This window comes from Engraulis encrasicolus, chromosome 23 (assembly GCF_034702125.1).
Source record: "Engraulis encrasicolus isolate BLACKSEA-1 chromosome 23, IST_EnEncr_1.0, whole genome shotgun sequence".
Classification (NCBI taxonomy): domain Eukaryota; kingdom Metazoa; phylum Chordata; class Actinopteri; order Clupeiformes; family Engraulidae; genus Engraulis; species Engraulis encrasicolus.
In genome coordinates this window covers 20,503,213-20,518,212 of record NC_085879.1, presented here as the reverse complement: position 1 = coordinate 20,518,212, position 15,000 = coordinate 20,503,213, and positions in this window count along the sequence as shown.

Below are 15,000 nucleotides of genomic sequence, written 5' to 3'. Positions count from 1 at the left end.
ACAACCTGGGCAATGAGCTGTAAAGAATAGATACAGGCAGATATAGAATAGAATAGAATAGAATAGAATAGAATAGAATAGAATAGAATAGAATAGAAGATAATAGAATATAATTTAGTTTAGTTTAGTTTAGTTTAGTTTAGTTTAGTTTAGTTTAGTTTAGTTTAGTTTAGTTTAGTTTAGTTTAGTTTAGTTTAGTTTAGTTTAGTTTACGACAGCCACATTGTTCAACATGTGAACTAGATTGATCCCAGTTTTTTACACTCAACTTTTAAAACTTAACTTTCTGATTTGAAACATTTGAAACCTCAAGTGTAGTCAGCAAGTTTTTTTTTTAAAGAAGCAAGTGGGCTTTCAATTGTGAGCTAGAGTTTTTTTCATTATTATTATTGGCCTGTACCTAATAGTTCACTTGGCAATGGGCTATCCCTGGATGGTCAGGCCTACACATTCAGTTTCAATTAGTGGAACATAAACTAAGACAGATTAGAATAGAATAATTTAGAATAGAGCAGAATAGAGCAGAACAGAACAGAATAAAGTTTTCAACAGTTTACAAGTAGGAACTGTAATGCAGCATCCGTTGTGCATACCTGTGTCTCAAGCACAGCTGTGACTGGGTGCGAAAAGCATCTAAGAATTCACCGACCATAGCTTAGCCATCCTCTTAGACATTCATGCCCTCAGGCACTCAGGCACACACACACACAGTCACACACATCTGCTGGGAAACCAGCCTGCCTCTCTCTCTCTCTCTCTCTCTCTCTCTCTCTCTCTCTCTCTCTCCCTCATCCCATCTGTCCACATTACAAAGGCACAAATTAGCTCTTGACATTTGGATGCCGTAATTGGTCCTAAGAAACATGAGGCATCAATTATTTGCTCTGTGCCCCTGACAGAACTCAGCTACTCCTCGCCACCGCTGCTGCTGCAACTGACCCTGGACCTGCCTGGTTGACCAAAGAGCACCTTTCATGTGCTCTATGGCTGTTGATGGTTTAGGTTCACCATTATCTGGCTTTGATATCTACTCCAATTGGTCTACATCCTTACTACATCACTGGGTCATTTATGATTTTATTAATATATTCAGTGGAGTCTTTGTATGCATCCTTTTCATTTCCATTTCATGCCCCAGCTCATCCGCTTCATGTTTCAGGTGTTCATGTTGCAGTGTTAATTCAATACTTAAAATAGTTGATTTTCTAGATAGTATTTGACCCTACAGTACTCTCTAAATGTAACACAGCATTTTTCTTCTGTGCATAACGCTCTTTCTCCTTAGTTGAGTGAGATGGGGTTTTTTCTCCACCCTATCAATCATGACAATTGGATGACCCTATGTCCATTGTCCAATCAGTAAAAGTAAACCTTGGAATTGTCCTCCGTTGTAATGATGTTTTACCAAGACCACTCTCTCAGATGTCTGCGATCAGGGGCACTGACAGCTTTTGGTCGGACCCAGGACAAAGTCATCTGAAAGGTCTCCCCACTCAATACATGATACAGTGTAATGGGTTCCCGATTCTGCCCCCTCCCCTTTCCCGGGGCCCTGAACCACTGACTCATTTGCCCCCACCCCTCACCCCTTTCTGCTTCCCTGTGTGCAATTTGTAATGTTTTTTAACGAGACCATCTATCAAATGTGTGCAATTCATAATGATGTTTTACCAACTCTTTAAATGTGTGCCATTTGGAGATTAATATGCTATTACACGTGTGAACCGGGCGAGGGTTAATGTGTGTGTCTGAGAGCCATTTTGTTTGGGTTCCATAGATCTCTCTGACTCCCCCTGCATTAGCATGGCTTGACAGTTAGCATTTCCCACAGGGCTTGTGTATCACAGGGGTCAAAGGAAAGGTCAATTGGTTAATTTCCATAGTTTCCACCTTAAAAACATTCTTCGGCCGCTTGGAAGTAATTCAATCAGCAGCAAAAACAAAAGTAGGCCTATAATAAGGTGGATTTGGTGAGTGTGGGCTGTGGCGGGGAGAAAAAAAATCATTGTGGTGTTGCAGTCACACCAAACACATCCGGTGGATGAGGGGGGTGTTCTTTTATGTTGGCTGTGTGACTGCTGAGGACTGGTGGTCTCCACTGAGGAGGCTGAGGACTGGTGGTCTCCACTGTTGTTGGTAGACGATATACAATTGCCTTAAAGGAACAGTCCACCCTTTTCTGATTTTCACATATTTACAGTACTTCCAAGCACTATTCATGAATGTGCATATCATTTTCTTCTCAGTGTGTTCAGTACTTAGATTTATTGGATCAGTATTATTAGCATATAGCTTAACATAATTACTGGAAGTATATGGTAAGTTTAGCATCAATCCACAAGTGATCATCGGATGGAATTAAATTGCTGTTTTGCACTCTGGTGAATTCATTTTTAAGTGGTTTATAAGTTCTTTTGATGATGTTTTTTTTTGCACCATAGACTTCCATTGCTATGTGGTTAATATGGATATACTGTTAAACTAGGTAGTGCAAAAATCCTATGTCTTCTCATATTGTCCAGGGCATAACTACATATGAGCAATTTCCTGAAATGAGGCTAGAAACCATTTTAATGACGACGGTAAAGATGTGTGAAAAGAAAGCGCCAGGCTGATTTTTTTTTTAATTGCACAAGTTCGGAAACAATGAAAAGGTTAACAGGGAAGCACCTATTTTGCCCGAAATGTTTCAGGGTTTTTTTCTCCCAACTTCATTCTAACTCTAACACCCTAAATCAAAAGTCAGAAACAAACTACCATAGCCTACAGAAGGCACATACACTGCCTCTTGACCCAGGTAGAGACAGTGCACCTTGGTTGTACTAACATTATTATTATTAGATATGTCATGGATTCAAGTTGCCAGGATCTCACAGGCAGAATAAACAACACACCTCAGTAATACAGCATGAAGTAACTGTGCTTGCTCTATGGTTGGAGATAAGCACCTTCTAAGCACCTACATGGTAAAAAATTAAGCTCTCCGAAGAACCCTTAGTTTGGCACTGTGGTGGAACCCGTAAAAGTTCTATGAGGAACCCAGAAGTTCTGAGAAGAACCCCAAGGTTCCTCAGATAATCTTTAGGGGTCCCAAACTGAAAGTTCTTCAAAGTAGGCCTGCCTTTGAGTTCTTGAGTTCTCATTGATTAAATTATTTAAAAATATATTTTTAGTGGATTATCTAAGAAGCATATCCATTGCAGTAGCCTATATCAATTACCAATTACTAATTAATTTCTGGGTATTATTTGTGGTTTTACCACCTGACATCTGAGCCCCAAAAACATAATTGACCCTACTGCATCTGGGTACAAAACTCTTTTTTCCAGATAAAATGACTCTTGATAGCCTATTGTACCTTAGAACCTAGGCCGACATAACCTTTCTGTGAAAGGTTTGTTCGACAAGCTTACTGTATGTTCATAGGCTAGTAGTACTTCATTCTGCACTCACATTAACTTGATGCAGTCTTGCCATGTCCACTCACCCACCCTCTGCAGCTGCACAGATGACCCAATAAGACATACTCACTCATAATAACCACTTGCTCAACCAACCAAAAAGTTCACAAGTGTAGCTTAAGTAAACCTAATTTTACTTATTCCAATTAGAAATCGTCCCAAATAAAGATTGCACCCAAAAGCTCCTCGGCTTTCCGCAAGTGAAAGTGGAAATGCGCTTTGTGGCTCCTAAGTCAGGCGGAAAATTGCTCAGCCGTTTGTCATTGTGCAACGAGATGTGTGTGGTGTGCGGTGTGGTGCGGTGTGGTGTTGTGGAGGTCAATCAATGGATTCTTTCATGACAAGCTTGCTCACGGATCTGCTCTGAATGTTTTTTTCCATGGCCTCACCTCCCTCCTTTACACCTGGTGTGACAGGTAGAATAACAAAACAAAGGGAGAGAGAGAGAGGAAGAGAGAGACAGAGACAGAGAGAGAAAGGAGAAAGTAAAGGGAGAAAGGTTTAGGAAGGCACAGACAGACAGTCCCAGAGTAACAGGAAAAGTGATATGTGGAAACTACTCTCCATGTAACCTTGCACTTGCATGTCGTGGATAGCCTACATGTTCTTGAACTTGGTCTACACTTTGTAGACAGTGGCAAGGAGGGTGATTATATTGGCCTCTTCTTGTCTTGGTCTGCTCTGGCCATAATCCAAAACCTCTTTACAGAAACCATTTACGGGGGTGAAAGATCTTCAGGAATCTTGCCTGAAATCTGCTGTGGGTTGGGAGAGTAGGCTGCATTTACCATTTGCTTGTTGTAGTCAGCCACTGTAAACTTTGACATGTTTGATCATTTAAGAGAGAGAGCGACCATGCCTTGATATCTGTCCTGTACTGTATTCACCAACTACTGTATACCTCAGGTAAGGGAACAGTTGAGCGTGTTTTCAGTTGCCTGAAAGAGAGGCTCTTATGGAGATATATACCATACACCCTATTAGGTGTAACCCCTGTTTGTCATTGTCAGAATGGTGGGACCATGTCACAGTGTGTTATTTAACAACGTCTGCAATGGCCCTGCCGTGGCCTAATGGTAGGGCACTGGGTTACTACACCGGCAACCCGGGTTCAATTCCGGCTAGGGTCATTTGCTGATCCTTCCCTGTCTCTCTCCCGACCCATTTCTTGACTCTCCTTCAATGTACTGTCAGAAATAAAGGCAAAAAGCCCTAAAAAATGTATTTTTTAAAATGTCTGCAATGTTGTCATGTTTCTTCAGCAAACAGCAAAGTCTTCTCAACAGGTGGGATGTAGTGTACACAAATACATTTTTAAAGGTTATTATTTTCAGGTGGCCAAAATTATAACAGTGGTAATGTCTTTTGGGGGGTTAATTGCTTTTATAGTATTATTATTATTATTTCAAGGTTGCCAAAAGGTGTGTGTCTGTCTGTCTGTGTACAGGTAGCCTACATTATACAGTCTAGAATCATAGGTGGGAGCAGTGGCGGAACAATTGCACACAGGGCCCTGGGGCAAAACACTAATATGGCCCCCCATTCACCTGGACAAGGTCATAAAAGGGCCACCACCAGAACTGCCACTCAGCAGACTAGTGCTGTGGAAAATGTTGCGTGGGTGCCGGTTAAGAGGACGTCCCACACTAACATATGTGGACATACTCAAGAAGGACCCAAAGTAACAGTGAATTGAAAAGATGTATAGAGAATCGGGATGACTGGAAGCAAGGATGGAAGGCTCGTCTGAGGATGACCTAGAGAAAGAAAATCAATACGGGAGGGCTCTGGGCCCAGGGGCAAATGCCCTGCTTGCCCTGCCCATAGCGCCGTCCCTGGGTGGGAGGGATGCCAAGAGCTTATACCTGAGCTTCGGTAATAACAGGCCTGGCCGTAAATGGTGATCTACAGCTTAGTCCGGACAGTGGTTACCAAAGGCAAGAATTTCATAGCGTATTTGGTTTACATTTACAGTAAATACAAAGTCGCAAAGGTAAATAGGTCAACAGATCAAGTTCAACAAAAACACAAAACGCTAAAGAAAAGGAATCAACATAACATATCTCAACATAACGTACCATTTTCAAAAAGATATTTTGTTGGCTTTTTGGGCCTTTATTTTGGATAGGACAGTAAAGAGTGACAGGAAGTGAGGGTGGAGAAAGAGATGGGGTAGGGCTGGGAAATGACCCAGGCCGCATTTGAACCTGGGTGCCCCTGGGCATGCAAGCCCATATGTGGGGGGCTTAGCGCGCTAGGTCACAGCAACACCCCCCCCACCCCACCCCCCAACATAATATAATGTATCAATGCAGATATTAGTGATTATCAAAGGCAAGAATTTCACACCGTATATCAGAGAGAGTAGAGAGAGAGAGGTTCCATTGGCCCATTGTTTTCATTGATCTATTATTGCAAGGGGGAGGGGGTGAAATCCCCCTTTAGGCAGACCTAGGCAGACCTAAGGACTGTTCTATTCAATGCTAGGAGTATTATGACACGCCCCTTTAGGCAGACCGGAACCTGGTCATGTTAGGTGCCCATAGCAACCTATTACATTGGCATATCAGAATCTCTGCCGTTTATCGTTTACATTTGCAGTAAATACAAAGTTGCTGATAAGTAGGTCAACGGGTCAATACAAAGGCAAAAAAACAAATAAAATAAAAAATAAATCAACGTAATATAACAGGCCCATTAGTGCGAGGAGTGAATGTGTGTGAATAAGGGTGAATAGTGCAATGAATCCCATACCATATTTGGCTAACATTTACAGTACATAAACCATGGGCAAATAGGTCAACAAGTCAACAAAAAGATTAAAAATGACAGTGAAAGCAATGCAACATAGAATGCTTATTAGCATAGAGTGATTATCAAAGGCAAGAATTCCATATCATATTTGGTTTACAGTAACAGTATATTGGTCAATGGGTCGACAAACACAACAGGGCATTTAACTGTGACAAAAAGAAAACGACGAAACATAAAATGCGTATTAGTGCAGACTGAGATTACCAAAGGCAAACATTTGGTTTGAATTTGCAATAAATAGTTCGATGGGTCAATAAATACACAGCTACCACAAGAGTACTCTACTTATTCATGGTTTAGGTATGTCAAGTCTCCTGATGAAGAAAGCATAGTTCAAATTGAACTAGTTCTGCTCATTAACATTTATGCTATCAAAACAGATTCATTAACTTCAGTAATATTCTTACCAAGAGAAGAATGTAATCAATGGAAGATAAAATACATAGAATGAACAGAGGAGAGGAACAAGGTAGAGGATATAAAAAGATGGAATAGAACAGAAGACTAGTGTAGAGAGCAGAACGAGAGAAACTGCCCAAGAGCATAAATAGAGTAAAACATTGATGTATGGAGGGTGGCCATGTTGTGTGATATCGAGGACAGCGTGTTTGTCTCCTGTGGTGGGGCCTTGAATCAATGCACTACATTACACATTACATTACAAAGCGTTCCTCCTAAACTGCTCCAGCGTTGTATATCGATCGCGGAGGGCCAGTTCCATTAAAACATTCTACAGAGAAAAATGGCTGCATGCAAGATGAACAGCTGAGTCAGAGATGTGCAGATAGTCCCATAAATCATCATCCTCATAGCAACCACACACGCACATGCACACACACACACACACACGCACACACACACATGCACGCACGCATGCATGCAGGCAGGCAGGCACGCACACGCACACGCACACACAGATACAGAGAGAGAGAAAGAGAGGGAGAGAGAACTGAATAGCCTACTGTATGTATGGTAGCCCTTACATTCATTCATGCAATAACACAGGCCAGTTCCCATAGTTGTGTGCAGGGGTGTCGTACAGTGGGGTAAAGTGTGACTGAGTCACTGGGACCCCATGTATATAAGGGGCCCACGCACATTCCGAATTGTGTAGATATATAGCTGAGGGGGGTCCATTGGAGCTGATAGTAGTACACAGGGCCCAACATTTGCTGCTAGGCCCCTGGTTATGGGAACTGTGAATGTATGAACTTGCAACACAGATGTCGCTAGCAAACATTGGAGAGTTGCAATTAAAGGGTTACACATGTGCGAGTAACTTATGCTGTCCAGAATCAGCATATCAGTTTAATATGAAGGCTTGTCAGAAAAAGAAAAAAAGCTACTTGCCATTTGCTGCATTTTATGAAGACTTGGAGTTTCCTTGAAGTAACATTATTAGCCTACGTAAACTTAAAAAGTAAAGCTTTATTTGGGGACACGTTTATGTTATGTAAGTAAATGGAACATTGGCATGTAAATACAATACGAAGTCTTGCAGTTTTAGGGCTAATTACTACCTTAGCATAGCAAATGTGGGTGTGAGGTGGTCGGTGGCTCATAACTAAAGACTCCTCTTGGCATGGTGTGGGGGTGGAAGGTGGTGGGCAGGTCTCCTAGGCAACCATAGAACCCGAGAGCTGCTTTGCGGCAGGTGGATTCCCCATCCCATTTTCACGGCTATCTCTCATTGCCTCTGGTATCTTTCTTTGTTTTTTTCCCCCCTTTCTTTTCTTCATTTTAACAACATCTGTGGAGTTTACCGACTGATGTTCTTGCAGAAGTCTACAATTATAAAAGTTCAAACGTCAAAGTGTTGTAAGTCACCTAACAGGCTCCCACACGCCAACAGTGTATATTAGGAAAGAAGTTACCAGGACTAAATAACAGTCGTCACAATAAGCTGCTGGCTAGTGCTGGGGAACAACATGTCATCACACGGGGAATATGATAACTCATGACATAACAGTGGAAAACATTTGTTGCGGAAATGTTTAACGATGGAATTTTATCTCTTGAAAAATAGTTTATGATATGAAAGGCGTAATGGCATATATCTTATTGGACAGTTTGTGCATGTAATAACAAATCTCTGATTTTCATGCATCTTTGTTTCCACTTGGTTGGAATGAGCCACTTGAATGCCCCTGTACAGGATTGCAGTGAATAAACAAAGGACATGTTATCCTGAAGAAGGCCAGTGTTCTGGGGTGTAGGCCTACTGTGTTCTTACCTGCTGTAAATATGCACTCAACAACTGAAAGGCCTGTTCATTCTCTATACTGCACACATGTAACATTGGCAGTTCTAACCACGATACTATTCTACTTTTTGTATTACATAACTCCAATATTTAATTACAAAAATGACTTACCAAGTCACCAACACAGACTGCATTATAGTCTGAGCCTCCGGATGCGTCCGATGACACATCCTTTGTCATGTCTTTGTTTGAAACTACAAGCATCACTACCCTTATACCTACAGTACATATGATTCACATTCAAAGGCATTTCCGCCCAAGATTCAACATTTGTACACATGCTTCACCTGTTTTAGGACAGCGTATATGCCTGTACTTCCTGCCCTATGATGTCATCTTGTACACTGTAAACATGTAAAGTTTCTACAAAAACGTTCAGTTTGCCACTGCGGGGGAACTTCCCAGGGTTCTTCCCAGAACTGTTGGGTTATTTAGAGAAATTTAGGGTTCTTCAGAGGATTCTCCCACAATACAACTGAAGGCTCTCTAAGGAACCTTTTGTAGGTGAAGTCGCCGTTAATTTGTGACCTGTTAACTAGGTCGGACATCCGGGCATTTCTCACATTTTCACAAATCAAATCAGGCGCCCACCATACCCCTGTGGGGGGGAAGGCACTGGAGGGCACGGGGGGTGGATTATAGGGGCGATGTGACTGCAAGAGATGACCAAACATGTTCTGTAATGGTTGCTCTGGCCTGCACAAGTGTAAACAACAGCTGGAGTGTTAGGGGTGTGTGTGTGTGTGTGTGTGTGTGTGTGTGTGTGTGTGTGTGTGTGTGTGTGTGTGTGTGTGTGTGTGTGTGTGTGTGTGTGTGTGTGTGTGTGTGTGTGTGTGTGTGTGTGTGTGTGTGCGCGCGCGCGCGTGTCTGCGTGTGTGTGTCTGTCTGTCTGTGTGTGTGTGTGTTTGTGTGTGTGTGTGTGTGTGTGTGTGTGTGTGTGTGTGTGTGTGTGTGTGTGTGCGTGCGTGCCTACCTGCGTGCGTGTGTGTGTGTATGTGTGTGTGTGCGTGCGTGAGTGTATGTGCGTGCGTGTGTCCATACTCGCCTGCATGCTTGCATGTGTGTGTGTGTGTATATGAAGGTGGATGACTTCAAACAAACTTCACAGCACTCGGCTGCCTCCACAGTCATTTTTGAAGCAGATGAGAGGCGAGATGAGGAAATCCCCCTCTCCTGCTGGATGGCCATGGCAGGTATAGACGGGTGGTGGGGGACTCCTCTCCACTCTTCTCAGCTGTCATAAGATGTTGCTACTACCTCATACGATACGGTGACTGCTATAAACGTAGACAACATGGCAGGAAAATGGAGGTTGCGGTGGATTGTAATTAGACTTTGGTGACTGAGGTGGTGTGTATACACACAGTAAAACTGTATTGTTCATTCAACACGTAGGGTACTCTGGGACCAAATGCACTCTAGAAGATGTTAAATCGACACTCTAAGTGTTGAATTACCAACACTTTTATTTATTTTTTTATTTTATTTTTTTCATATTCACCCGTCCCATTGATACCGCTTTTGAACAGAACACTGTTCAAATGTATTGCATATACTGTATAGCGCAGATTTTGGCTAATACGACATTTAAAGTCCATGAGAGCGAGAGCATGTTATATGGTGTTAAAAATGGAGATTGTGATGGATTTAAATCAGACTATGTGTGAGGGCACTGAAACTGGTGTGTAAAGGGCACTGAAACATTCTGAAGATGTATCATGCACAGCCTATTGCTCTCTTTCCTTCTCCCTCTCTCTCTCCCACTATTTTTCTCTCTCCTCAGCATCATTATGGTGTTCCATCTCCATCTCTTACTGTCTCTCTGTCTCTCTCTGTCTCTCTGTCTCTCTGTCTCTCTCTCTCTCTCTCTCTCTCTCTCTCTCTCTCTCTCTCTCTCTCTCTGTCTCTCTCTCTCTCTCTCTCTCTCTCTCTCTCTCTCTCTCTCTCTCTCTCTGCATAGTTATGATGTGTGTCAAGACTGCTTATGGAAACCCATAACATGATGAGGAAGTCTTAACACTCCTGTACACATCACATCCCATCCCATCCCAGGGACGACTTCAAAGGCAAAAATGGCAATACACACACATACCACATTCCTGCATCAAACTTAACCCTGTTTATTTTCCTTAACTAATCCAACACTGGAAACATGGCCCGGGGGGGATAGTAGGCAGGCTTCAACTTCAATGTACTCTGTGTGTGTGTGTGTGTGTGTGTGTGTGTGTGTGTGTGTGTGTGTGTGTGTGTGTGTGTGTGTGTGTGTGTGTGTGTGTGTGTGTGTGTGTGTGTGTGTGTGTGTGTGTGTGTGTGTGTGTGTGTGTGTGTGTGTGTGTGTGTGTGTGTGTGTGTGTGTGTGTGTGTGTGCATGCCTGAGGGTAAAATGAGTTTCAGCTATGCCATATCTCTTCCTTTTATGGTTGTTAGGGGAATTTTGTATTCTGTTACCATGGCAACACTTGTAAACTAACAGAGCTCACACCCGAAACATACACCCAAAACATACAGAATTCTTCCAATATGTACTATTGTGTCAAAATGTACTATTGTGTCAAATTCATTATGCCATTCTATATCTGTACACACAGATATGCCTTGCCATTTTATGTTGAAAGAAAATGATAAACATGGGAGATTTTCTGAGAACATTTCTGAGAACCAAAATCCAGGTAGGCCTATGTCTTGAATAGGCCTACGCGGTATGCAAAACCTCTCGAGAGGGTTTGCAGAAAGAAATCCTCTCAGCTTTTCTCTCACTTTATCAAACGGCACAGCCGGCACAGAAGTTAATCAAAAGCCGCACAAAGAGGCCTTTTTATTTTGGCCAGGCCTCCATGCTCTCCGATATCAAAGGGGAGCCCGAGCCAGCACAACAAGATGCAACGCCCGCTGATAAGATAGAGAGAGGAGAGGAGAGGAGAGGAGAGGAGAGGAGAGGAGAGGAGAGGAGAGGAGAGGAGAGGAGAGAGGCCTTAGCTGACAGCTAGGGGACTGGAGAGAGGAGGACTACAGGACAGCTTACCTGGGAAGAACAGGGAGCTGAGTAACCATTTTATGTACGGAGGGCAAACAATTTGGCCTTTTACACAATGATGTCAAACAAACTCAGTTTTCAGGGAAGCCGGTTTAAATGACTACCTGCATTAGGCAAAAAATGGCATTCTGGTAACTCCGAACTTATAACAGGGGCCGTTCCTTACTAGCCTGGTCCTGACCATCCCATAATACTACCATTTCATTTCGTATTTATGGTCTGGCATTTGTTTGCTCTGAAGCGATTGTAGGAAGCAGGAAGTTTGCACTCAGTTATGGTTTGAAATTATTGGACACCTCTCACCCAATCGCTGGCAGTTACTCAACAACAACATAGCGCAGACCAATGGCTTTGGCGCAGATGTGTACGTCATTGTCACGAACGTCCTCCCGCTTTTGCCCCCACGTGGGGCGCTTATTCGCTTATTGGCTGTTTTCTGGGGGGGGGCGTTGCGATCAAAATTCTACTGCTCCAGGCACTCAACAGAGAAGCACGGCCAGACTACAGTAGTGGAGCCAATCCTTTGGCGGAAGTACCTAGGATGGCTCGCGAGGCTAGTTCCTTACTGGGTTGACGTTGTAAGTCCATGGTGACAAAATGTAGACTTTTTTAACTAGTTTGTTTCACTATTTTTTATACACTTTATGTTATGTGTCTGAAATGATGGACACCACAAAGATAGAGCTTTGTGGTTCAAGTCACAAAAAGGAGTCATTACCAATACCAAATCCCAAATCTGTTTGTCCTTATCTTGTCCTGACAATCTGAAATGCCATAAAGCTCATTCTATTTCCTTCCCTTAAATTGGTAGATTGAATGAGACTCATTTGAGAAAGATGTGAGGCTTGTCATTGAGACTGACATTGACATGGGCATGAATGGCCACGACCAGAAGGGACAATAAGCACACCCACCCACCCACACCTCCCCCTCCAGAGAAGGGGGTCCACAGAATTTTGTCTGTCTTGAAGTTGTGACCGAAATTCTGCTGTGAACATTACAATGAGGCCAAATCAAAAATAAATTAAAACGGCTTTAGCATCCCATGTTAAGTTATGAAGATATTGAATAGTATCAAGGAATTGTATCGAGTCATTGTAATTCATCACTTATACATATACATTTATTTAGTGCATACTGTAGCCTATGTGTAGAAGTTTGTTCGGTGGGGGGGTCTGGGGGTTGCCTCAGACACAGGTAAGGGGAGCTTTAAGGAAAAAAAGGTTAAGAACCCCAATGCTCCTTTCACAGAAATGTGGCCCATTCATGCCATTCAAACCTCCTTGTCGTCCCCCGAGTATAAACATTTTTGTGGGACTTAAATGGTGTGTGTATGTCCCCCCTCCTTGTATTGGGTTTTACATTGGAGACCATCAGACGTCACGGCAGCTATAATTACCGCGGAGATAATCGCTATGGCGGCTGGCCTTAAAGGTCTAGTTCCCACAGACATCCAACATGTCCGCCAGTCGGTAATAGGCGGCTATTATATAGACTCACTCACCACCACCTGACGCCCAACTACCCACCTATACCCACCCACTTGCCCTCCTCTGAATGGACAGACTTAAGAATCAAACCCCATTAGCATGCTAATGTTACAGTTAAGCTGCTAAAACCTCCGCCTATATGTAGCGTTGGGATAAAGCGATTGATCATCAAAGATATACTCTGTATGTATTGGCCTTCTTAGTAGTAGTCTGCGGTAGTACTATGCAGCGTATTCATGGCCGTAGCCACATATGAGGTAAGGGAGGTCCGGACCTCCCTAATTTTTAGAGAAAATAATGTGTTTTTTTAATCTCAGTTTTTGCATACTTTTTTTTTGCATGTTTTTATTAGTTTATTTCCATAATTGGTGTTGCCCATTTAAAAAAGTTCTAAGTTTTCATTATGACTAAAATTCTAAGTATTCATTATGAATTCATTATAAAATTGAATCTTCTCCATTGTCCGCCATTTTGAATTTCCAGAAATAGATATTTTCAGCTGCAAAACATACTGTATTTTGGTCATACTAGTACATATTAGTTTATTATTTAGCAAATATTAATGAAAAGACCAAAATTGGCAGAAGACAGCAAAGTTTCAATGAGCAGCATAGTAGTTGCAATAGATACTCTGGGCACCATCCTACACAGTGCACCTTTAAAAAAAATTCTGCGCTCTGAGCGCGCACTGTAGACCTCCCTTATTTCAAACTACTGGCTACGGCCATGAGCGTATTGCAATATAGAAATTGTGATTTTCATATAGAAAGTGCTTTAAAGGGTTGCTGTGACGCAGCGCGCTAAGACATTGTATCATACGCGGGCGACCTGGGTTTGAATCCATCCTGGGTCATTTCCTGACCCTCCCCTGTCTCTCTAACCCACTCACTTCCTGTCATCTCTTAGCTGTCCTGTCTAGTAGCTACATAAAAGGCATAAAAATCCCAAAAAGAAAAGAAGTGCTTTACACTAAATTATGAGGCTGGGTGGTTTAATTTGTTTCTCATTAGCGGTTCCATTCACCCACTCGCCTCAACACTATCTACTACCTCAGCGAACAAAATAAATGTAGTCAAAGCCTCTTGTTGTGTTTCGGTTATATCAAAGGAAAGCATGAAGAACATCCAAGGACACTTGTCATCTTCTTTCAATAGAAGCCTTTAGGAATCTGTTGAACTGGGGGCGCTGTGGCGCAGCGCGCTAAGCCCCCCCCGAACACACACATTTGCATGCCCACCCATGGGGACCCAGGTTCGAGTCTGGCCGAGGTCATTTCCCGATCCCCCCCGGTCTTTCTGTCCCATTTGCTTCCTGTCACCATCCTCGATTCTCCTGTCAAATAAAGGCATAAAAACCCCTAAAAATACATTTAAAAAAAAATCTTTTGAACTATCATATGTGAACTGGTTACAAAAAGTCAATGTTTGGGCCTCAGTGCAGACCTTCTTCAGGGCTATATTATAGAGCTTGAAAAAAAGGTTTAAAAAGGTAACATGCACAATTTGGCACGTGCCCAGCTGGGTCAGGTTAATATTTACAATAAGGGGATCTCCACGAGGATATATGAGGGTGAACGTGTTGTCTGGAGGTGAAAGACGTCCTTTGAAAGGTACTGCTACACTGGTACTGGGTCTCACCTATTGAATGCTTCTTAAAACAAGCAAAGGTATCATTTCAGTGGTACTCTGCTGGCTGGGAGAGTGAGAGAGAGGAGGGCAGCGAGAGAGAGAGAGAGAGAGAGAGAGAGAGAGAGAGAGAGAGAGAGACAGAGGAAGAAGAGAAAGAGAAAGAGAGAGGAGGAGAAAAAGAAGGCATGAGAGGGAGAGAGACATACAAAGAAAAAGAGGGAGTACGATACAGAGAGGCCGAGAAAGAATGGAGATTAAAAGACAGTGATATCACCCGCAGCCCAACGCAGGTGCCTGTTTTATTGCCTCC